Raw genomic sequence first — 26,427 nt, forward strand, 5'->3', positions numbered from 1 at the left:
TTGCATTTTCACAGTCACATTCATGTTTAGCATATGGAAATTTATAAGAATTGACTAATTTCATTTCAGTAACATGACTTTTGTGAAAATTTGTTGCCCAGTGATATTTGTGTACACCACTATTCCTTCTCTTCTACCCCAGGATGTGCCACATAAAAACAGTTGGCTGTGGAACTGTGTAAATACTGATCTTCCTGAAACAGACTAGATCTTTCCTCTTCAAAATTGGCTTTGGTGGACTTAAAAGCTGTGTACAGATTTGAGTGATATTGTAGAGTGAATTTTGCTAGATTTTAAACTGCATTTGACCCTTATAGGCACTCATTCTGGGGTATGAATCTCACACTGGAGATGGAGAATCACTGAATGTGCAGGAATAAATCAATAAAAAGCAGACACAAGGATGCTGTGTAAGCACTTTTCTTTGTTCTTTGGAATTGTTAGAAATAAGGGGTACACCTGCTACTACTCGTAGCTTGCACTTTTCATCAGAGAACCTGCCAGAACAAGACAAGGGGTACACCTGGGAAAATTCCTACAAAAGCATATACATAGGGACTCTTTCAGTTATTTTATTTTGCCTGGTAATTTCAATGTTATAACAAAGCAAATCAGTGGAAAAATGACTTAACAGGAGAAAAATATAGAAAAGTAATTTTTCCACAGATTTCTTTTTTGTTCTAACATTGAAATTCCTAGATAAAATAAAATAAAAACTGAAAATGAAGGTACCTACACATAGAATGTCCTATTGTGCTGAAAACATAAAAATGAAAATAGAACAAAGAATTAGGAGGCAAAGATGATATACTTCATACAGACCCGGAGTCCAAAAACTAAAGAATTGTTGCTGAATCCACAAGTCCAATTTGGTCAGCTGTCAAACCCAAGAGAAATTATAAGTGTACATGTAACCCCCTCCATAAAATACCAATTGGGAACAGAGGGGGACTTAAAGTTACTGTATTTGTAAGTTCTTTGGGGCAAGGATCCTGGCTAGCTTTTACTTCTCTTCCTATACCAAGGTGTAAGTCCTTCGGACTAGGGATGGAAAGGAGCCCTCTCCGGTCCCAGTTCAGGGTGACTAGTGAGCTGTGCTGGATCTCCCTCATTCTGTTGTGCGTCAAACAAATCACACTTGGACCACAGAAAGGAAAATTAGGTTCTTACCTTTGCTAATTTTCATTCCTGTAGTACCATGGATCAGTCCAGACAGCTGGGTTATGCCTCCCCTCCAGCAGATGGAGTCAGAGAGAAAACTGAAAGCACCCCCTAGATATACTGGTGTGCCACCTGCGACCCCTCAGTATATGTGATATCAAAGCAGAAGTAAGAATCTAGCCATAGCAAATGCCACCCCCAATAAATTTCCACAAGGCAACTGAATGCAGTGCAACCTAGAGGCCAGATCAAACAGTAACCTCCTTAAACACAGACAAACAAATAGAACATCAAAATTGTACAGTCAACAGTAAACAATGACAATTGCACCGTGAAAAAACACACTTCATCTGTGGTGTGAAAACTGTAATGTAAAGGATAAAAATGGAACACGAGCGGACTCCCAGAACACCGTGGGCGGGCGTCTGGACTGATCCATGGTACTACAGGAACGAAAATTAGCAAAGGTAAGAACCTAATTTTCCTTTCCCTGTACGTACTAGGATCAGTCCAGACAGCTGGGATGTACCCAAGCCGCCTCAACTGGGGTGGGACCCTGAGAGTCCCGCTCGAATCACGCTGCTGCCAAACGACTGAGAGGACGGACCCCTGACATCCAGGCGATAATGCCTGGCAAACGTATGCCAAGATTTCCAAGTGGCCGCCCTACATATCTCCTGGGAAGAGACCAATCGATTCTCTGCCCACGAAGTCGCCTGAGCACGCAACGAATGAGCTTTAAGCCCATCCGGAACAGGCTTACCGCAGCCAATGTACGTGGATGCAATGGCCCCCTTTAACCAGCGGGCAATCGTAGCCTTAGATGCCTGAAGACCCTTCTTGGGCCCATTCCACAACACGAAGAGATGATCCGACTTTCGAAAATCATTGGTAACCTCCAAATAACGCAGAAGAATTCGCCGGACGTCCAGATGCCGCAAGTCCTTACCTTGAGGAGACTGCAAGTCCTCTGCAGAAAAGGAGGGTAGCTCAACAGTCTGGTTGACATGAAACGCCGAGACCACCTTAGGTAAAAAGGAAGGCACGGTTCGTAAGGAAACACCCGAATCAGAAATACGCAAGAACGGTTCTCTGCAAGAAAGAGCCTGAAGCTCCAACACTCTCCGAGCCGAGGAAATAGCCACAAGAAAAACCGTCCTGAGAGTCAGATCCTTCAACGAAGCCGACTGAATAGGCTCGAACGGGGCCACACACAAGCCACGGAGTACCAAGTTCAAGTTCCAGGACGGACAGGGAAGCCGAAGAGGAGGACGCAAGTTTCTAACACCACGCAAGAACCGAGCTACATCTGGGTGACACGCAAGGGAAGACCCGTCCATCTGACCTCTCAAGCATCCCAGAGCCGCTACCTGGACGCGAAGCGAATTATACACCAAACCCTTTGTCAGGCAGTCCTGTAAGAACATGAGGATCTGAGGAACGGTCGAACGCTTAGGCGTTATAACCAAACCAGCGCACCAGTCATGGAAAACCTTCCAAACTCTAGCATAAGCAAGCATAGTAGAAGACCGACGCGCCCGAAGCAGGGTAGACACCACCGCATCCTCAACTGCTTCCGCTCATAAGCCAAGCCGCCAGACAAAAGTGAGCCGCCAGCTCGAAAACTACAGGACCCTGACGCAGAAGATTGGGAAGATGACCTAGCCGCAGAGGACCGTCCACTGCCAGGTTGACGAGATCCGCGAACCATGGACGACGCGGCCATTCCGGAGCCACGAGAATCACCGGACCTTGATGGGACTCTATGCGTCGTCGTAACACTTTCCCCAGCAGGGGCCACAGTGGAAACACGTACAGAAGGATGTGACGGGGCCACGGAAGTACCAGTGCATCCACTCCTTCCGACGCGTGCTCTCTTCTTCGACTGAAGAAACGCGCCGCCTTTGCATTCGTCCGAGTCGCCATTAGGTCCAAGTGCGGAGTCCCCCACCGCCGAGTGATGAGACACATCGCCTCCGACGAAAGCTCCCATTCTCCTGGATCTAGATGTTGGCGACTGAGGCAGTCCGCTTGAACATTGTCTACGCCGGCAATGTGGGAGGCCGCTAGGCGCGACACGTGGCGTTCCGCCCAAGCCATCAACAACGCCGCCTCTGTCGCTACCGCACGACTTTTTGTGCCTCCTTGTCGATTTATGTACGCCACTGTGGTCACGTTGTCCGACAGAATTCGTACTGACCGTCCGCTTACCATGGGAAGGAGGCGACGCAAGGCCAGACGTACCGCTCTGGTTTCCAAGCGGTTGATGGACCAAGTGGACTGGCGCGCTGACCAGGTGCCCTGAACAGCTCGGGATTGGCAGACCGCCCCCCAGCCGGAAAGACTGGCATCCGTCGTCACCACCATCCAAGATGGGGGTTCCAGGTTCACTCCTTGGAGCAGGTTGTCTGGATTGAGCCACCAGGAGAGACTGGAGCGGGCCTCCTCCAGTAAAGGGAGTTCCAGCCCGTAATCCTCTGATCTGGGATCCCACCGAGATAGAAGTGATCTCTGTAAAGGCCGCATATGCGCAAAAGCCCATTGCACCATCTCCATAGTAGATACCATATGACCAATGAGCTGTATATAATCCCACACCGTGGGAGTCGCGAGAACCAACAGGCGTCACACCAGTGCCATGAGATTGAGCGTGCGTTGATGAGGAAGAAAAAACCTTGCCCACCGAGGTATTGAACCGCGCGCCCAAAAACTCCAATTGTTGGGTCGGCTCGAGTCTGCTCTTCGCGAAGTTGACTACCCAACCCAACGACTGAAGTTGACGCACTACCAGGGAAACTGCCCGTTTGCAATCCGCATGTGACTTTGCCCGGATGAGCCAATCGTCGAGATAAGGGTGCACGAGTACTCCTTGCCGACGGAGAGAAGCCGTGACCACTACTAGCACCTTGGTGAACACTCGCGGCGCGGTGGCCAGTCCGAAAGGGAGGGCACAAAACTGATAGTGGGACCCTAGCACCATGAACCGTAGGTATCGTTGATGACGTTCTCGGATTCCAATGTGGAGATAAGCCTCGGTCAAGTCCAAAGAAGCCAAATATTCTCCCTTGTGGACGGCCGCAATAACAGACCGTAGAGTCTCCATCCGAAAGCGAGGCACTCGTAAGGCCTTGTTTACTCCCTTGAGATCCAGGATTGGTCTGAAGGTGCCCTCCTTTTTGGGAACCAGAAAGCAAATGGAATATCGACCTGTCCGGAGCTGGTCCGGCGGGACCTGAGTCACTGCTCCCAGAGCCTGTAGGTGATCGAGCGTTTGAGCTACAGCCATTTGTTTCTCCCACGGGCCGCACGGCGATACCATATAGAGATCCCGGAGGGGACGTACAAAATCCAACTCGTAGCCGTACCGAACCACGTCGAGGACCCATTGATCCGAAGTTATTTTGACCCATTCCTCCCAAAACCGGGACAGCCGACCTCCGATAACGGGAACGGAGGAATGGGCCTGCGCACCTTCATTGTGTGGGCTTGCTGGTAGCGAAACTTTGTGAGGCGCCTCCACATGAAGGCCTCCTGCCACGAAAGGAAGGAGACCAGGACTGGGTTCTCGTTGTCTGTTGCCGCTGGGGAAAAGTACCACCTCTTCCCGCACGGAAACGTCTTTGACCCTGAAAACGAGCCATAGCGTTCCCAAACGCCCGAGATGGACGCGGCTTATCCTCCGGCAACTTATATACCTTGTTGTCGCCCAGGTCCTTTATAAGCTGATCTAGCTCCTCACCAAAGAGTAACTTGCCCTTAAAGGGGAAGGAACCTAACCTCGCTTTGGAGGTGGCATCCGCCGACCAACGACTGAGCCACAGCAACCTCCTAGCTGAAACCGCCGAGGACATAATGCGAGCTGAAGTGCGCAACAAATCATATAAAGCATCCGCTGTATAAGCGACCGCGGCTTCCACGCAATTAGCCTGCTCAGCCTCACCCGGAGGAAGCTCCTGCGTGGTCAGCAACAGCTGGACCCATCGCAGGTTGGCCCTCTGCACGAGGCCGGGCTGCTGCACGCCGCTGCCCGGACCCCTAGAGCTGCCACATCAAAGATACGCTTTAACAATATCTCCAGCTTACGGTCCTGGAGATCTTTCAAAGCTATACCCCCCGTAACAGGGATAGTCGTATGTTTAACCACCGCCATGACAGCCGAGTCCACCGCAGGCGTCTTAAGGAGATCCAGAGATTCCTTAGGCAAGGGATATAGTTTTTCCATAGCTCGAGTGACCCTCACGGAAGACTCTGGTAATTCCCCACTCCTTTGAAACAATCTGTAACACCTTATGATGGAATGGGAAGGTCTGAGGAGGGGCCCGAAGCCCCGCCATAGCAATATCCCCCGTAGAAGTGTCAGCGTCCTGGGGGGGGCGCCGTCAGCTCAAGCTCCTGTAAGACATGGAGGATAAGGGCGCTTAACTCCTCCTTGCCAAATAAACGCAGCACCTGGGGGTCATCCCCTTCAACGTGCATCTGTTCGTCCGCTGCCAACAAATCCGAAGGCTCCTGGGGACCCAGAATAGGTTTCCGCGTCCCCTGTGCCCTCAGCCCCCCCCCCCCCCCCCCGCGGGCGGGAGACACTGGCCCCGGAGGACCCCACGCCCGGTTTCCCCTGGAGCAAAGTAGGCTTAGGGACCTTGGGGGGAGAAGGGACCTCTGCTTCCCAACCTGATTCAGCCTGTAAAAATGCTTTGTGCATCAAAAGCACAAAATCGGACGAAAAAGGCACCGACCGTTTTAAATTCCTTTGAATGGCTCCTGAGGGAGGGGGGTGGGGGCTTTCCAAATCGGCCGGGGACCGCGGGTTTCGCTCGCCCAGTGAGGGAGGAGGGGAGTTTTCCTCCTCCGATGCCTCCAAGTCTGTCTGCTGCGTGGCCAAGATGGCTGCCGCACTCCTCCCCGAGGGAGGAGGGGCTGGAGAACGGCTGAAAGAAGCGCCGCGATGCCACGGCGAAGGCGGCAATAAAAGATCGCTGCGGGCAGCGCTCGGCCCCCGGGAGGGTCCCTCGTCCCCGGGGAGACATCGGGGACAGAGGCCCTCCCGGGAGAGTCGCGCCCCCTCCCCAGCACAGGCCACACAGGCCGAAGATCGCGGCATCGCGGGAAGAAAAATGGAGCCCTAAAGAAAAAAGGCGCCAAAACCGAGGTGAGTGAAACCCCTCACCAGCCCAGCACGCCGGGTGACTAAGCCACCCCCTCCGGGGTCCGTAGAGGCTCTGGCAGGCCGGGGTGGAAAGGCACAAACCCACTGCCTGCTTCCAACAGGACTGAAGTGGCTAAAAATTGAAAAAACAGCTTTTTTTTTTACCTTTTTTTTTTTTTTTCCAAACCCCCTTCAGGGACGGGACCCCTGGAATTGGGGGGGGGAGGGTGACCGGCCCACCGGTAAGCTCTCCCCCAGCCTCAAGGCCCGCCCCACACTGAGCCTAAAACCGCGCTGCGCTCAAACAAAAACAGACAGGACAGAGAGAAAGAAACCAAATGATCTTGTCCCTCTAATAAAATTTTTCCCTTTCCCCCCCCCCCAGTACTAACACACTGACCAGGGCAGGACCGCAGGTTATGCCTCTCAATCTGCTGGAGTCAGAGAATATACTGAGGGATCGCAGGTGGCACACCGGTATATCTAGGGGGTGCTTTCAGTTTTCTCTCTGACTCCATCTGCTGGAGGGGAAGCATAACCCAGCTGTCTGGACTGATCCTGGTACGTACAGGGAAAGTATCCAAAATAATGCTTTACTGATACAGTTTTGCTGAATGATAGTTAAATATGGTTAATTACATACCACAGTCTGTCATTGCTCTTTTAATAACAAATCTTTTCTCCTCTAGTTGTGCATGTCTTTAGAAGGCCAGGAATCCATCCACACTTCTGGATTTGAAGATATGGAGGTTCCTCACAGGTTAGGACCCCTTTTAAAACAGGAAAACAAAAACGCTCCCAAATGGCACAAAAAATTATGTTGGCACAGAGAATAATATTCTCTATCCCTCAGGGCTCTTTGTGGACTCTGTGTGGGTGTCTTCCTCTGTACTTGGATTTTTACTTACAGTTAGTAGAATTTTTCTTCTGGCAGGATCCCCTGTAGGAAGGATCCTAATCAGATTTGAAGATCCACTTCTGGGTAGGAAGAATAGCAGAAAATACTTCCTCCCAGATATTGGAAAAGAAACATTTTTCCCCAACTCAGATAATCAGGAATTCCTCTGCAGTGGCTCACCACCTCGGTAGGGCAGGTCTTCCCTAAACACTAGGCATCTTCAGCATAGAGATCCCCATTACCTGGCTTTGGAAAAGTCTAGGCCTCCAGCAGGGCTCCTCACAAATAAGGTTCAAAATCCCAATATTAGTCCCAAGGCAACCCCTCTGAACCTTGTGTGAGGAGAACAGCAAGGGAGACCTATGATCTATCCTAGAGGGGTCTCAAAAGGTGTCCGAGGCTACAAGGAAGGCCTAAAATTCAGAGGAAAAATACTGCCTCTCTATAACTTACAAATAATACTGCACCCAGAGCCTACTGGTATCCATTACAGCTCCACTAGTGGGAGGGCTGTCTATGGGGCCGATGTAATAAAGTACGCCGAAGCTGGTGCGGGTTTGTGCGTGCTTGTATGCTTGTTCGTATGCGCACTTTTCCCCGCAAAACTCTGTATACGGTGATGTAATAAGGGTTTGTACACAGGAAAAAAGCGCATTTGAACGTGCTTACTGATCCGTGGTTTTTCCTGCGCAAATGCATGCTAATGGCATACAAAGGAGGTGACTACCTAATCATAGGCAATGCAGACAGCTGCGCCAATGCAAGTGTGGGTTTTTTACTGCCATTGTCAGGGCACGAATTAAGTGTCAGCGCCAACTCGGGGGCCATTTTATTCCATTGCTTGCATTGGTGTGGTGGGATTGTGTGTCCGTATAGCTCTGGTGTGATTTATATGATGGAGATTTCTGATTGTGTCCAGTTGTTCCTGATGCTGTGGTATATCCTGCGGGTTCGCCAAAGAATGACAGCAGCAGCAGAAAGTTTGGCAGGTGACAGAGGACATGTCAGGAGAGAGAGGATCCGGAGGGAGCAAGTGGAAAGGAGGGATCGTAAAGAACAGGCTGTTCGGGGGGGGGAGGAGGGGGGGAGAAGGAGGATGGGAAGGAGTGGTTGGACAGGGGTGGTTGGAACTAACATTTGGCTGGGGGTTAGTAGTGGGGGGAGGGGGAGGATAAGGTGCCATATTTCTGTCTAGCTCTGCTCCCTTATGGTTGCCCTAGTGTTCTGAATCTTGCCCGGCTGAGCGCCTAGCAAAGCTGGCCACTTGGGAGCAGAGATAGGCATGCACCTAGGTGCCTTTCAGGGCACCCAAGCATCCAGAAAGGAGCTCAGCTGGGCACCAATCTTGCTGCCATGAAGTTATCACCCACATATGAAAATTTATACATTCGTTTTTATGCAGATTATTGGCGCGGCTTTTCAGTGAACATAAGAACATGCCATACTGGGTCAGACCAAGGGTCCATCTAGCCCAGCATCCTGTTTCCAACAGTGGCCAATCCAGGCCATAAGAACCTGGCAAGTACCCAAAAACTAAGTCTATTCCATGTTACCATTGCTAGTAATAGCAGTGGCTATTTTCTAAGTCAACTTAATTAATAGCAGGTAATGGACTTCTCCTCCAAGAACTTATCCAATCCTTTTTTAAACACAGCTATACTAACTGCAGTAACCACATCCTCTGGCAACAAATTCCAGAGATTAATTGTGTGTTGAGTAAAAAAGAACTTTCTCCGATTAGTTTTAAATGTGCCACATGCTAACTTCATGGAGTGCCCCCTAGTCTTTCTATTATCTGATTCACATCTACCCGTTCTAGACCTCTCATGATTTTAAACACTTCTATCATATTCCCCCCCTCAGCCGTCTCTTCTCCAAGCTGAAAAGTCCTAACCTCTTTAGTCTTTCCTCATAGGGGAGCTGTTCCATTCCCCTTATCATTTTGGTAGCCCTTCTCTGTACCTTCTCCATCGCGTACCTAATCGTGGTAAGGCCCTATATAATAAGCAGCAGATGCGGCTGCTTATTACATAGGGCCTTACCGCGATTAGGTATGCACATTTCTTCGTGTGTGTGCGGATTTCTGCATGCAAATCATTTGCATAATTTTTTTTTTTTTTTTTTTACATCCCATGGAAAAACGGTAGCTTTAGCTGCGCACGGTGATCAAAACCCTCGCTCATAACTACCACCTGTTTTGCCGCTGGTCTTATTACATAGGCCCCTATGAATGGGTACTCCCCTAATTATTTCCCGAACTGCACTAGACTGTTGCAGTACTTATTAGTAACCCAAAAAATGTTTTGGGTTACATACAGATTTAGAGTGCTCCTTCTCACAAAGCTGAAATTCTTATGGCATTGTTGCTGTAATTTATTGAATTAGTGGGCACGGTCACCTTCATTTGTAATTCCTGTGTGGCACTTCTGGTTATCCGTATCTATAAATAAAAAGAGACTTGTGTAGGTCAGTCACACTGTCGTGTCTGTCTGTTGTCACCCGGTGGCAAATGAAACAGTGAAAGGTGCATTGTTGAAAAAATATGCTCTGTTTGCAAAGCAGTTGCACACACACAGACACACACACACAGGCAGACAAATGGGCAGAGGCAGATACACCCACAGGATTACATACACAGAGGCTGTTATTGACCAGACAACCTTAGCAATAGTTTGATAATATGCTCTAACCGTGAAGCCATATCTTTTCATGCTCCCACATACAAAGACATGCAGGCATAGGCACCCACAAGCTTACACATACTTGCGAAGCATAGTTGTGAACACAAGCTTGTAAACACGCACACACAAACCCATACACAAGTACAGGCCCCTCCCCACATACACATAAAATGGCTCTGGCCTGTGCCTAACTATCTAAAGGGCCCTGGGCAAATTTTTGTGGCTGGGCCTCCTTTTATATTTTCTCATATTGACTCCACTTTCCCTCACACCCCCAGCTCTCCTCCTTCCATCCTTCTCGGGCCAGCCCCTATCAGCCTCCAGCTAACCATGACTCAGTGCTCAGTCCCACATCCATCTGTTAATGTGATGCTGCTGGCCCACTGATGCAACTTTCCTTTTCTCTTGTGCTGGCCAATAGGAAAGCAGCTGCATATCTTCTCTATCTTCTGGCCTACCTGGGTCCATGCAAATGCAATATGTCGTGTCGTCCTACTTCCAGCCTATGTAGACTGGTGTGAGCATGATAAGGGCTTTGTGTTATGGGCCCAGGGCAACTACCTCTTTTGACCACAGGTCAAAGCAGCCCTATACAGGCCTTCTCCACACACACACACACACATTTTCCCCAAAACACACATACATGTAAGCACTGGCCCCAAACCCGCACCCAAGCACAGGCTCCCATACCCACATAGGCTGTTTTAAAGACCAGACTACCCAAGCAATGTTGTGCACTTTTCTCTAGTTCCCAATAAATCACTAGAATTGTTATAAAAAAAGAAATAAAATTATAACAAAGACTGCCCTATATTATTTGATTTATATTCTGCTTTTTGACACTTCAAAGCAGATTACATTTCAGGGACTGTAGGTATTTCCCTATCCCCAAGCCTTTTATTTATATAGATACATATAACAACCAGAGGTGCCACACAGGAATTAAAAGCGAATATGACCGTGCCCACTAATTCACTAAAATTACACCAACAATGCCATAAGAACTTCAGCTTTGTGAGGAACACTCCAAATCTGAATATGTTATTTCTCTTGGAATTGACAGCTGGCCAAAGTGGGCTTGTGGATTTTAGTGGCAAAACTTAACAGCATGTCCAGCTGTTCTTCACAGAGGCTGTAAGAGTTGGGAAGGACAGAGAAGAGAGGAAATTCAGAGGACAACAGGCAAAGTGAGTTCTTTGCACAACAGGGGTCCGACTAGACACTGCACACCTGCTGTTTAAAAGTGGATGAATGACCTAATTTATTAATATTCCCCCGCCCCATTCTTTGTCTAAGGGAAATACTTCAAAAAAGAGTGTGGGATAAACACTTTGGATCCCTAAAGGGTTGAGGATGATAATGAAGAAAAGGGTGCATGGGAGTAACCTGCATGGAGCAGCAGTTAGAACCCTTAATCAGAAGGCATGAGGGAATACTACTCTTAACCAACTAGCCTTGATTTTGACAACTGCAGCATCGCTCTCCGCTTTGACAGCAGGGTGGTGAAAAAGTATTGGATTCTGAAGACAGCAACACTGGGCCTCGACTTTTATGGTCTGTCATACTGATAAACTGACACTGGGGATAAAGCTTCTACGGCCAAGTCCAAAAGCAAAGAATGTTTAAGCAGCATTGTCTGAATTATCAGGAAGGCTGCTCAACATGTAAAAATGTTGCAGCAATTTTCTTATGGGTTTGACAGTTGCTTGGTTTTGCTTGTAAGTATTACTATCCTTAACTTAAGGCATGGGGGCAACTGCACAGAGGTAGTTGCTGTCTTGGGAAGCTTGCTGGGCAGACGGGTTGAGCCAATTTGGTCTTTCTGCTGACAATACTTTGTTACTGCGTTATATATAACTTAATGAATCAGACCCTAAATGCATGTACAACCCAATCAGCAAAGCAGAAGGATTGCTTAATGAGAAATTACTACTTACCTGATAATTTCCTTTTCTGTAATATAAATGGGTTCAGGACCAGTGAGTTATGCACCTCTGTCAGCAGATGGAGTCAGAGCAAACTGACATCACAGAATATACACTCCTGCAGTGACATCAGCCTGCCAGTATTCTCTTCAAAAGCATCTGTGGACAGACTAGCAAAAAACTTGATGAAAAACAGATAACCATTGCAATACTCAGCCAACAAGCAACATTGAGTTCAGACAAGAATGTAACACTAGTCTAGGGACTGGAGTAACATTTACCAGTAAGCCCTGTAACACATAGGCATACAGGAGGAACATTATGCAGTCAATCATAGGCCAGCCAAGAGAGGGAAGCTAGATTCAGCTGACTGATCTAAAGAAACGAAAATTATCAGGTAAGTAGTAATTTTTCATTTCTTAGCGTCCAGTCAGATGAATCCAGAACAAGTGGGATGTACCCAAGCTACTCCCGAATAGAGCAGGAGGTTGCCCACAGTCCAGTCAAAAGCATATGTGCAAAGGCTGCATCCTCCCGGGATTGCACATCCAGACAATAATATCTGGAAAAGTGTGCAAGGACCACGTCGCAGCTCGGCATATGTCGACGGGAGACAATCTAACTTCTGCTCATGACACTGCCTGAGCTCGAGTGGAATAGGCCTGAACCCGCCTAGGTAACAGCTTCCCAGCATCCATGTATACGGTCATGACTACCTCCTAAATCCAGCAAACTACTGTAACCCACGAGACTGGTTCTCCCTGCCTAGTATCACTATGGAGGAGGACAAACAGGCGATCCAACCTACACAAAGGCTCAATGACATCCAGATACCTGACAATATGCCACTTGACATCTAAGGGCCGCAACAGATGAGCCTCCTTCTATATCTCTCTCCCTGACCAGAGACCACTTTCGATAAAAAGAGAAACTGCTCCTGGCAAGACAAGGTCTGCAGCTCGGAAACCCTATGTGTAGAACAATTTGCCACAAGGAACACTATTGTCAAGTTCAGAACTGCAAGGACAGAATATATAGCGGTCAAAATATAGGGCCTACCAAAAAATCCAAAACCAAATCGAGACTCCATGGGGCATCGGAAACGCAAAGGACAATGAAAATGTCCCACCCCTTTCTAAAAATGGACATCAGAATGAGCAGACAAGGATCCACCTTTGACCAGACCCCTGAAACAGGCGAGAGCAGTTACTTATACCCTTAAGGAATAAAGGACCAAGCCTTTATTCAAGGAATCCTTCAAAAATTTCAACATGAACGGTATCTTGATCAAACAAGGAAGAGTACCGCGATCCTCATACCAGGCTTCAAACTCTCCCCAAATCTGCACATAGGCCAAGGAAGTGGAGAACTTTCTAGCTCTTAGCAAGGTGGAGATCACTGCCACAGAGTATCCATGTTTCAGCAAGCGAGCCCTGTCAATGGAATTCCATATGACAAAATCTTCATGAAGAACAGGCCTCTGCTGCAACAGATCCCTGTGCACCGGAAGTCAAAGAGGTGAATCCACTAGGAGTCTCCGCAGATTTGCATGCCACCGTCTCCCGGGCAATCTGGAGCAATCAAGAGCACCAATCCCCTCTGTGGCATTTGATCCTTCGAATCAATCTGCCCAACATGGGCCATGTAGGAAAGGCATACAGCAACTTGTCTTCCAGCCACTCCTGCACTAGGGCATCAATCCCCAATGACCTCAGATCTCTTCTGTGGTTAAAGAATCGCGAAACTTACACAGTGCGCAAAGTCGCCAACAGATCCAGGAACGGGAGACTCCAGTGATCCCGAATCAACTGAAACTCCTTGTCTAACACCACCCATGCTCCAGGATCCAGACTCTCCCCTGCTGAGAAAGTCTGCTCTTACTTTGTCTTAGCCTGTGATGTGCAAGGCTGAGATCATCTGGAGATGCACTCTGCCCAATACATAAGATGACCTATTTCCTGCGACACTTGCTGGCTCTTGGTACCTCCCTGCCGATTGTATAAGTCACAGATGTCATATTGTTCAATATTATGCGGACCGAGCAACCCTGCAGCCTCTTGCCAAACTGTAAACATGCCAAGAGGACTGCCCTGGCTCCAGGCGATTAATGTTTCAGACAGAATCTCTGCACTCCAGCACCCTTGCGCCATCAGTTCCTGATAGTTAGCTCCCCAACCAAGGAGACTTGTATCTGTTGTCAGGACTAGCTAGTCTGGAGGGGATAGCAAAACTCCCTTCCATAGATGATCTGCCTGCAGCCACCACTGCATTTGGGAGAAGACTTCCATTGGCAGGTGCAGTCAAATCAAGTAGTCCTAAGATTGCGGATTCCACCAAGACAGCTGGGAGTGCTGAAGAGGACACATATGCGCCCTCGACCATAGCACAACTTCTAGAGTCACTGCCATTAAGCCAAGGATCTGCAGGTAAAACCATACAGTAGGGCTCAGAGTGTTCAACAACAGATGGAGTTGATCTAGCAAATTCTGAATTCAAGCTTCCGGCAGGAACACCTTGGCCTGCTTCATGTTGAACTGACCCCCCAGGTATTCTAGTAACTGAGTAGGCTGAAAACTGCTTCTGGCTAGGTTCACCACCCAGCCATGCTCCTGCAACAGTGAAATCACCTTGTGAATCACCAGGCAGTTCTCTTCCAGCGACTTGGCGCAAATCAGCCAGTCATCCAAATACGGGTGCACTAGGAGTCCTTCCTTTCTCAACTCTGCCACAACTACCACCATTACCTTGGAACAGGGTCTGGGAATGGTGGCCAAACCAAGGGCAGCACCCGAAACTGAAAGTGGCATCCTAGAAATGCAAACTGCAGGAAGCGTTGATGTTCTAATCAGATGAGAATGTGGAGATACGCTTCTGAAGAATCCAGAGAGGTAAGAAATTTTCCCGACTGCATGGCCATTATCACCGAGCGCAATGTCTTCCTGCAAAAATGCTTCACTCACAGATGATGATTGACGCCATTGAGCTCCAGGATGAGATGAAAAGAGCCCTCCTTCTTCGGCACAATGAAATAATGGAAAATCGCTCGATTATCTCCTTGCTCAGGAAGGAGGGATTTGCGGTAAATTTAATCTCTCTAATTGTTGTTTACAGATTGATGTCAGAGTAAAGTAATCAAGGAGATCACTGATCGCATGGTACGACTTGCCCACGTTCCAGTGCAGACCTGGACAGGAGGGTTCGGCTGGACCTCTTCTATTTCCTCCTGGTTCTCCTCGTTTCCAGAATTAAAGGGCATTTTGGTGCCCCTCATCTTGTTTTTGGGTTCCTGTATTATCCTACCTCTGTTTCTTCCTCTCCTTCTCAGGCACCTTCGTTCGATGATGGAATCAATCGCTGACCGACGGGCGGCAGCTCATATCATGATGCTCAACAATTACACTCCAATTCCAACCGACGTACCCCCAGACTCCGACGGTGAAGATACAAATACACTTCCCTGATCCCCCTGTCAAGGTTCTCAAGGACCATTGTCCCGTCATGGTTAAATCCGACTACAAAGGGGGGGGGGGGGTGCTCCTCTAGGGACCCCTCGTCTCAAACCGGTGAAGCAACCAACGGCCTGATGGAACTTTAGGGTCCGACCACGTGCCTTGTTTTTAACCTGTTTTTGCTTGCTTTACAGCTCTACCTCATGCGCTGATACTTGCCCCTTCTGTGGGAAGTTGAAGTATCAAAGGGGGGATTGTAGGAGCTCAGAATCCTGCCTAGCAACAGACAATCAACAGCATCCAGCCACACATCCTGTAACAGACACCCAGCAACACCTGGCTGGAAACCCCCTGTTTAACTGAGCCAGCATTGTAACGCACTGCCATTTTGTGTGACTTTTTAATCCTGTACTGTACTAATGAGAAACTTGCTGCTATGAAATGCCTGCCTTAAGTTTCGTTTTTGTAACTTACAAGTTAGTTTCATTTCTGCTTTCTGACGTGTGCAATAGCCTGACTGTAAGCAACGCCTACTTATCAGTATTAATGTATAAAAGTCAGCTCCCCAGGGGGCGTGGCATGCAGACAGCCTGAGAACTTGCCTCAGCTGCATCTTTGCTAGCAAATAAAGTCTATCTTTTCGGATCAGTTTCTGGGGTCTCATTTCTGACGGTAACACAATGGAAATCTGATGATGGGGGTTGGGGGAAGGGGGTATATAAGGGGAGACATGTCAAAACATTATTGACATGATTTTTCATTAGATTTTCTGGTAGAGTTATATCATTGTTTGTCTTACATATGTATGCTTATACAGTTGCGGAAGTGATTTTGTGTTAATAAAAATGTTCAATTAAAAAAAAACCACAAACCAATTTACAGGCAGGTAAACCTTTCCTATGAATTCAGTTCCTGCATACTAAAAATTGCATCTAAACTTCTGTAAACCAAAGGAAAATTAGTTCTTATCTGAATTTTCATTCCTGTAGTACCACGGAACAGTCCAGACACCTGGGTTTTGCTCCCCTCCAGCAGATGGAGACAGAGACCTTTTTTCAAAACAACCCTGCCATATATATCAAGGTGCCACCCACAGTCCCTCAGTCTTACGTAATGTCAAAGCAGCATGGAACAAAAACCAAACTACATAACTAACTATTCTCCCAGCTATAAGGCGGCTCAGATAAACCCCCAACAGGGAACAGAACTCTCTGAACCAAGAGAAAACAAGAGACAAAATGCAGTACTAGTATCCAGACCAGAACACCCGAGTGGACTCTCCATTACTTTGTGTACACAGCTGCGGGCGGGGCTCTGGACTGATCTGTGGTACTACAGGAACGAAAATTATCAGGTAAGAACAAATTTTCCTTTCCCTGTACGTACCCGGATCAGTCCAGACACCTGGGATGTACCAGAGCTAACTTAACTAGGGCGGGAACCGGAGAGGCCCGCTCTGCGCACTCCTTCACCGAATCCCCCTGAATCCGACGCCCGAACATCCAGCCTGTAATGCCTTGAAAAAGTGTGCAAAGATTTCCAAATAGCCACCCTACAGATTTCCTGGGGCGAGACTTGATGACATTCCGCCCATGAAGAGGCTTTGACAGAGTAGAATGTGCCTGCAGTCCCACCAGGACCGCCTTTCCATGAAGCAAATACACGGAACCTATAGCTTTCTTCAGCCACCGAGCGATCGTAGTTTTTGAGGCCATACTACCCCTTTTTGGAGCACTCCACAACACAAAAAGGTGGTCCAAAACGTGGAAAGGATTCGTGAGTTCTAGATAACGTAGCAGAGCCCTGTGGACATCCAGTTTTTTAAAATCTTTCGCGGCTGGATCTGCACAGTGTACATCAGAGAGCAAGAGTAGCTCGATTGACTGATTCAAGTGAAACGACGACACCACTTTCGGGAGAAAGGAGGGAACCGTTCGTAACACACACCCGAATCAGAAATCCGTAAAAAGGGTTTCCTGCACGACAACGCCTGCAACTCCGACACCCGACAGGCTGAAGTAATAGCTACCAAAAATACCACCTTCAGCATCAGATCCTTCAACGTTGCCCGTTTTATAAGCTCAAAAGGCTGATCACACAACGACTTAAGGACCAAATTGAGGTTCCAGGAAGGACATGGGTAGCGAAGCAGAGGCTGTAAGTGCTTTGCTCCACGAAGAAAGCGAGCCACATCTGGATGTAACGCCAACGCTACCCCCTGGATCTTACCTCTAAGACAACCGAGCGCCGCTACCTGTATCCGGAGAGAACTACAGAAAAGACCCTTAGAAATGCCTGCCTGCAAAAAACCTAAAATGTCTGATACTGACGCTCGCGTAGGATTTATCGCGTGATCCCTACACCATACCTCAAAGACTTTCCAGACTCTGACATAAGCCAGGGAAGTAGACGGTTTGCGCGACTGCAACAACGTGGTCACCACTGCATCCGAATAACCTTTTTCCTTTAAGCACTGCCTCTCAAAAGCCATGCCACTAGACAGAAGCAATCCGCCTCCTCTAACAAACGGGTTCTTGATGGAGAAGAGCTACGGATTCCCGAAACTGAAGAGGCTCTGCGGTGGTGAGATTGCGCAGATCTGCAAACCAGGGACGTCTCGGCCACTCTGGAGCTACAAGAATTACCTCCGCCGAATGGAGCTCTATACGACGAATCACCTTGCCTATGAGGCCAGGGAGAGAATACGTACAGCAAGATGTTTGTGGGCCAGGGCAGGACCAGGGCATCCACTCCCTCTGCGCCTGTCTCCCTGCGACGACTGTAGAAGCGCAGGGCCTTGACGTTCTTGAACTTGGCCATCAGATCCATACACGGTGTGCTCCATTTGTCGCAGATGCATTGAAACGCCTCCTCTGACAGCTCCCATTCCCCAGGATCGAGATGGTGACGACTGAGAAAGTCTGCCTGCATGTTGTCGACGCCGGCAATGTGAGATGCCACGATGCTTACCAGGATTGGCCACTGTTGGAAACAGGATGCTGGGCTTGATGGACCCTTGGTCTGACCCAGTATGGCACGTTCTTATGTTCAGGTGCTGTTCCACTCAGTGCATCAACTGCTGCGCCTCCAGCGCCACCGGACAACTCTTGGTTCCCCCTTGGCAATTGATATAGGCTACCGTGGTCGCATTGTCAGACAAGTATTGTACCGACTTCCGCTGAAGGAGTGGGAGGAAGGCTTGAAAGGCTAGGGCTACGGCCCTGGTCTCCAATCGGTTCATCGACCGCTGAGCTTCCTCCCTGGACCACTGACCCTGCACTGACTTTCCCTGGCAAACCGCTCCCCAGCCGGAGAGACTGGCATCTGTGCTGACAACTGTCCATTCGGGTATCACCAGGGGAACTCCGCACTCCAGATGTGCCGAAATGAGCCACCAGCCGAGACTGACCCTCGCTGAATCCGTTAAGAGGGAGCGGTAGGTGAAACTGTTCTGACACAGGATTCCAGCGGGACAGCAATGCTGATTGCAAGGGACACATATGGGCAAAGGCCCAGGGTACCAACTCCAGGGTGGACGTCATGGATCCTAAAACCTTCAAGTAATCCCGCACCCTAGGCAATCGCATGTACAAAAGATCCCTTACCTGTCCCTGCAGCTTGACTACGTGGTCGGTTGTGAGGAACACTCTCCCCTGCTGCGTATCGAACAGGGCTCCCAGGAACTTCAAAGAATGCGAAGGAGTCAGTCAACTCTTGGCAAGGTTGACCACCCAGCCGAGCGACCCAAGAGTTGTAGTACCCTTCGTACAGCTTCCTGACACAACGCCTCTGACTTCGCCCAAATTAGCCAATCGTCCAAGTAGGGATGCACTAGCAAGCCTTCCCTCCGGAGCTGTGCTGCCACCACCACCATCACACCTTGATGAACTTTCGAGGAGCAGTGGCGAGCCCAAAAGGCAGAGCCCTGAACTGATAGTGCTTTTGCAGAATGCAGAACCTGAGGAACTTCAGGTGGTGCGACCTGATGCCTATGTGTAGATATGCCTCCGTGAGATCCAGAGAAGCCAGGAACTCTCCCTGCCGTACCGAAGCAATTACTGACCAAAGCATCTGTTGACTCTTTTTAGGTCTAAGATCGGACGGAAAGTGCCTTCTTTCTTTGGAACTACAAAGTAAATGGAATAGCGGCCCTTCCGACGTTCTGTGGGCGGCACTGGTGTTATAGCCCTTAAGTTCAGTATGTGCTGGAGCATGTCTTGGACAGCCACTCACTTTTCTCGGTATGCGCATAGAGAGATCAGGAACTTGCCGCGAGGGCGCCGTACAAAATCTAAAAGTGTAACCTTGACTTATCACGGTGAGGACCCACTGGTCCAACGTCAATTTGGTCCATTCCTCGAAGAAGAGCGATAGTCTGGCTCCCATGACTGGCACCGCAGAATGGACCGGCCGTATCTCATAGCGAGGCCTTAGCCCCCACTGCTACCTGGGGGGTTACCGGCCCTGCCAAATCTTCTGCCCCGAAAGGACTGAGGCCAGGATCCGTTACCTACTAGCACCCGGGCGAAAGGACGACCCAGCTGACCGCGCCGGTCGTGGCCTCCCGACTGAACCGAGATCGAGCCATGAAGGACCCTCTTGCTCTGGGTCTGTCCTCTGGTAGTTTATGAACCTTGTTCTCCCCCAGAGATTGGAAAGGATTTGGAGGCCATGATCCAAACAATAACTTTCCTTTAAAAGGAAGCGAACAGAGGAGGGACTTGGACGAAACATCCACAGCCCAATTTCGGAGCCAGAGGAGCTTGCGCACGGAAACCATGGACCTGGCCGACGTGCGCAGCAGGTCGTAGAAAGCATCTGCGCTGTACGCAATGGCCGCCTCCAGACGGTTCGCCTGGATAGCCTCCCCCTCAGAGAAGTCAGCATTGGCTTGGAGTTGCTGGGCCCAGCGAAGACCAGCACGCAGCGCAAAATTGCTGCACATCACTGCACGGACCCCCAACGCTGACACTTCAAACACTTTCTTGAGCTGTAGCTCCAACTTTCTATCTTGTAAGTCCTTGATGCCGTGGCCCCCATAACTGGGATAAGAAAATTAGGTTCTTACCTTTGATAATTTTCGTTCCTGTAGTACCACGGATCAGTCCATACTCCTGGGTTTGGCCCCCCCCTCTAGCAGATGGAGACAGAAGTTTACAAACAAAAACTCTGCTCTGACATTAAGTAATACTGCAGTCCGGCAGTATTACTTAATGTCAGAGCAGGAAAATCACGAATCAAACTGGCTAACGAACCTTCTAACCAGGACCAACACCACCAGTCCAACAGAATCCCCATTACCGGTTCTCAACGCCCAACTGGGAAAACAGACAGCAGCACGTACACTATGGCCTCTCCCGATAGTAGCACTTATCCGGGTGGGACTCTGGACTGATCCGTGGTACTACAGGAACAAAAATATCAAAGGTAAGAACCTAATTTTCTTTTCCCTGTACGTACCCGATCAGTCCAGACTCCTGGGATGTACCCAAGCGCACTTCACCTGGGATGGGATCCGGAGAGGCCCACTCTAAGCACACCTTCTCCAAACCCTCCCGCACTGGGAGCCTTGATATCCAAACGGTAGTGCCGGGAAAAGTATGCAAAGATTTCCACGTGGCCGCCCTGCAAATCTCTTCCACCGAGATATGTTGACATTCCGTCCAAGAAGTGGCCTGAGAGCGAGTAGAATGGGCACACAGCCCCAAGGGCAGGGACTGACCCTGCAACATATACGCCGAATTGATGGCCTCTTTCAACCACCGCGCAATGGTAGTCTTGGACGCCGCATTGCCCCTTTGAGGACCACTCCAGAGCACGAACAGATGATCGGAAACCCGAAACACATTAGTTACCTCCAGATAACGTAACAGGACGCGCCACACATCCAATTTACGGATGTCCTTAGCCAAAGGATCCGAATCATCGAGTTGCAAGAACGACGGTAACTCAACCGACTGGTTGACATGGAAAGAAGAAACCACCTTGGGTAAGAAGGATGGAACCGTACGCAAGGATATCCCCGACTCAGATATCCTCAAAAAGGGCTCCCTGCACGACAAAGCCTGAAGCTCGGAAATCCGACGCGCCGAAACAATGGCCACTAAGAACACTACCTTCAGTGTCAAATCCTTCAAGGTGGTTTTGCGAATAGGCTCGAACGGCGCACCACACAAGGCCCGAAGAACAAGATTCAAATTCCAGGACGGACAAGGCTGACGAATCGGAGGCCGCAGATGTTTCGCCCCTCGCAGGAAACGCGCTACATCAGGATGAGCCGCCACTGGTTTCCCCTGAATCAAACCACGTAAGGAACCCGGCGCCGCCACCTGAACCCGCAAGGAACTACATGAAAGACCCTTAGACAAACCGTCCTGCAGGAACAGAAGGATATCCAGCACGGTCGCTCGCGTAGGAACCACGTCCCAGTCCAGACACCACGATTCAAACAACTTCCAGACCCTAACATAAGATAAGGAAGTAGACGTCTTCCGGGAGCATAATAGAGTAGCGACCACCGGTTCCGCGTAGCCCTTAGATCTCAGCCTTTGCCTCTCAAAAGCCAGGCCACTAGACAAAAGCGATCAACCTGGTCGAAACACACGGGGTCCTTTGTGCAGAAGGTCCGGAACATACAGGAAACGGAGAGGCTCCTCTGCTGCCAGGTTCAGGAGGTCTGCGAACCATGGGCGCCGTGACCACTCGGGCGCCACCAGAACAACATCCGAGTGTGCCTTGATCCGCCGCAACACCTTTCCTATGAGTGGCCATGGAGGAAACACAGAGTAGTACGTCCGGCCATGGAAGAGCCAGAGCATCTACTCCCTCTGCTGCCGTCTCCTGCCTTCGAGCAAAAAACCGAGGCACTTTCGCATTGCGGAAGGTTGCCATCAAATCGATCGCAAGTGTGCCCCACCGAGCACAAATGAGCCGGAAGGCATCCTCCGCTAGCTCCCACTCTCCTGGATCCAGCCAATTTCGGCTCAAGAAATCGGCCTGAACATTGTCTACCCCGGCTATGTGGGAGGCTGCAAGACAACTGAGATGATGCTCCGCCCAGGCGAACATGAGACGAGCTTCGGACGCTACAGCCCGACTCTTGGTTCCCTCTTGTCGGTTGATGTTCGCCACCGTGGTCACGTTGTCGGACAACACTGATTGCCCTGCCGTGAATGAGTGGTAGGAACTCCAGAAGAGCCAGCCGAACTGCTCTGGTTTCCAGACGATTTATGGACCACGACGCTTCCTGAGGCGACCACTGCCCCTGTATTGAACGCCGTAAGCACACCGCTCCCCAGCCGAGCAGACTGGCATCCGTGGTAATGACCGTCCAAGACGGGATCTCTAAAGGAACCCCGCGACTCAAGTTGGCCGGACACAACCACCAATCCAAGCTGTCCCTGGCTGCCAGAGTCAGGGGCAGGGGCAGATGAAATTCTTCCGATACCGGGTTCCATCGGGAGAGCAACACTGACCGTAAGGGCCGCATATGAGCGAACGCCCAAGGTACCAAGTCCAGTGTTGACGTCATGGACCCCAACACCTGCAAATAGTCCCAGACAATGGGCACCTGGTTGGATAACAATCTGAGAACGCGCGCTTGCAATGTGAACATTCGGTCTTGTGTAAGAGAAACCGTTCCCTGACGCATGTCGAACAACGCTCCCAAAAATTCCAGGGACTGCGACGGCGTCAACTGACTCTTGGAGACATTGACTATCCAACCGAGCTTGTCCAACAATTGGAGAACCCGCTGGATCGCTGCTTGGCAGAGCAGCTCCGACTTGGCATGGATTAGCCAATCGTCCAAATACGGGTGCACCAACAGACCTTCCCTCCGGAGGTGCGCTGCCACTACCACCATAATCTTGGTGAACGTTCGAGGCGCTGTGGCCAGACCGAACGGGAGTGCCTGGAATTGAAAATGCTGCCCCAGCACTGCAAACCAAATCAACTGTTGATGCTCTGCCCGAATGCCGATGTGGAGATAGGCCTCCGTGAGGTCCAGGGAGGCCAGAAACCCCACCGGACGCACGGACGCGATCACAGACCGTAAAGTTTCCATTCGAAACAGAGGAACCCGCAGACATTTGACGACACCCTTCAGGTCCAGGATGGGCCGAAACGTTCCTTCCTTCTTTGGTACTACGAAGTAAATGGAATACCGGCCCCTGCAAAGTTCGTTGACCGGAACGGGAACGATCGCGCCGAGCTCCCTGAGACGATCTAATGTGGCCCGTATCGCCCGTCGCTTCGCTGAAAACCCGCAAGGAGATACCAGAAAAAAAAACGGAAACAGCCGGTGTAAAAAACCTAACTCGTAACTGTGTCTTATCACATCTAGGACCCACTGGTCCGATGTGATCTTGGTCCATTCCTCGTAAAAACGGCTGAGACGCCCCCCAATTCTGGGAACGGAGGAATGGACCGGCCGCCCATCATTGTGCAGGTTTGCCCCCCTGCACAGGCTGACCGGCGCCCGAACGACTGAAACAGTGCCCGCGAAAGGACTGCGAATAAGATTGTTGACGCTGTGCACTGTGACGAAAAGAAGAAATGGATCCCTGGGAGCCTCGAGGCCGGCGACTACTGCGAAAACGCGACCTGGAAGGGCCAGCCCCCCGAGACCATGGCTTGTCCTCCAGTAAACGGTGAACCTTATTCTCCCCCAGGGATTCAATCAAATCTTCCAATTCTTTACCAAACAACAGTCTCCCCTTGAAGGGCAAGGAACCCTTCAAGGCGGACGTGACTTCTAAAGCCGTGCTTTAGAAGTCACGTCCGCCGACCAATGTCGTAACCACAACAGCCTCTGCGCGGCCACCGCTGAAACCATCGTCCTGGCCGAAGTGCGAAGAAGATCAAAGAAGGCATCCGCACTATAAGCGATCACCACCTCCAAGCGACTCGCTTGGCGTGCTTCTTCCGGCGACAGAGACTCATTGGCCAAGAGCTGCTGTGCCCAGCGGAGACCTGCCCGAAGGGAAAAATTACTACAAATCGCGGCACGAATTCCCAATGCGGAGACTTCGAAGATCTTTTTCAGCTGCACCTCCAGCTTCCTGTCTTGCAAATCCTTAAGAGCAGTACCTCTGGTGACCGGAATGGTGGTTTTCTTTGTGACCGCCGCTACTGCCGAGTCTATCATCAGCATGCGCAGCATGTCCAGGGCGTCCTCCGGTAAGGGATAGAGTTTATCCATCGCCTTCGCCACCTTCAGCCCCAAATCCGGAGTGTCCCAATCCTTAAACAGCAAATCCGAGGCAGAAAAATGCAAAGGGAAGGCTGAAGGAGGCCCCCGGAGACCCAAAACGACCGGATCCGTTACTCCGAGCCGGGACTCCTCCTGCGGCACCTGGATCCCTAATTCCCCCAGAATTTCCAGGATAAGAGGTTCCAGCTCCTCCTTCCGAAATAAACGGATCACCTTCGGGTCATCCCCCTCGGTAGCATGGGCACCTCGGGAACCCGAGGCCCCTTGGTCTCCGTCCCCATCAACCCCCCTCGGGGGCTGGGATGGAAGCTCTATATCCCCGGACAGGTCCTCCGGCTCATCCGTGTCCGATTCCAGCTCCCCCCTGGGAACAGAGGACCGGACTGGTCAAGCCCTACTCTGGCCCTCCGACCCCGGACCTGGCTTGGACCTTTTCTCTGCCTGAGGCCCCGAATCCGGAGTGGAGGTCTCCCATGCCCTCTTCTTGGCCCATCTACAGGCCTTGAAGGCCTTATGCATAAGCAGAACAAACGTGGACCCAAAGGACGAGTCCGACTGTCCCCCTTGGGACCCCCCCGCTGCAGGGATAACCTCGGCGGAGTGTCGTCCTTCCCTTCACACGCCGGCAACACGCCTGCCGCGGCTTCCCTTGGACCTAAGATGGCTGCCGTTCCTGCCGGCGAAGAAAACAAAATGGCGCCCGGACCTGGCATCCCCAAAGCCGGCCCCGCACTAATCGCCGGCCTGCCGACCTCGGGACCGGCGCGTACCTGCCTGCTGTCCTGGGACCCTGCCAGTGTCGCGGAACCCCCTCCCCGCCGGAAACGCATGACGAACACAGGCTGTCCCTTGACAGCCGCATGGCTGCGGACCCGCAGGCCTGACATGCAGCTCTCCACGGCATCGCGGCCCCGACGAGGAAAAAGGGTAGGCACAGTACAAAAAAGAAAAGATCTCCCCAGCGACGGCGGTCCTCTACCTCCCCCCCCACAGGAACAGGACAGGAGAGAAGAGGCACAGACAAAAGAAGAAAAACAGGCAGTACTTTTTTTTTTTTTTTTTAAACACACAGACACAGTTACCGGTAGATCAGGTCCGGGTCCAGCTGGGGAGAGGGAACCGGGCACCCCGGTGTCACACCCAGCCCTGATAGATGCTGACAGTGGAGCTCCCCCATGTAACAGCGGCCTCAACCAGAGGGGATGGTCCCCTCAGGACCTCACTACCCTCTGGAAGGCAGGCTCGGTGACCAGCAGGCAAGCCTCTGCGGTCCGAACCCCAATCCGTCGGCTTCCTACTCTCATACTGTTTTCTCTTCCTTTTTTTTTTTTTTTTTTTTTTACACACTAACTACCACCTAAATCTAGGCCTCAGCACAGACTGTAGGTTTGGCACCCTCTCCACCTGCTAGGAGACAGAAGAATACTGCCGGACTGTAGGTGGCACCAGCCTAGATATAGGCGGAGTTTTTGTTTGTAAACTTCTGTCTCCATCTGCTAGGGGGGGGGGGGGGCGCCAAACCCAGGAGTCTGGACTGATCCGGGTACGTACAGGGAAAGTGGATTTTTTCGTAACAGCAGACACCGCTGAATCCACATTAGGAACTCGCAGCAGCTCAAATGCATCCTCCGGAAGAGGATAGAGCTTGTCCATCGCTTTACTTACCTTCAGCCCCAAATCAGAGGTGTCCCATTCTCTGAACAGGAGATCCATCACTGAGAAATGGAAGGAAAGGAAACTGTAGGACCCTGAGGCCCAGCAAGACAGGATCCATAGCTCCCAGCCGGGACTCCACCGGCGGAGTCTCTAATCTTAGTTCCTGCAGGATGGCCAGAATAAGTGGAGACAGCTCATCCTTCTTAAACAGATGAACCACCTTTGGATCGTCACCTTCCATCGCCTGAGAGCCTCTGCTTGAATCATGCTGTGGATCTGCGCCTCCGTCAGTCCCCC

The 26,427-nt window shown here is 50.4% G+C and overlaps 1 protein-coding gene across 2 annotated transcripts in view; it reads right to left on the reverse strand.

Moving 5' to 3' along the window:
- Nucleotides 1-26,427, reverse strand: part of SKA3 (spindle and kinetochore associated complex subunit 3) — a 132,926-nt gene that overhangs the window by 80,535 nt on the left and 25,964 nt on the right. The window lies entirely within an intron of this gene.

Source organism: Rhinatrema bivittatum, chromosome 5 (assembly GCF_901001135.1).
Source record: "Rhinatrema bivittatum chromosome 5, aRhiBiv1.1, whole genome shotgun sequence".
Taxonomy (NCBI): domain Eukaryota; kingdom Metazoa; phylum Chordata; class Amphibia; order Gymnophiona; family Rhinatrematidae; genus Rhinatrema; species Rhinatrema bivittatum.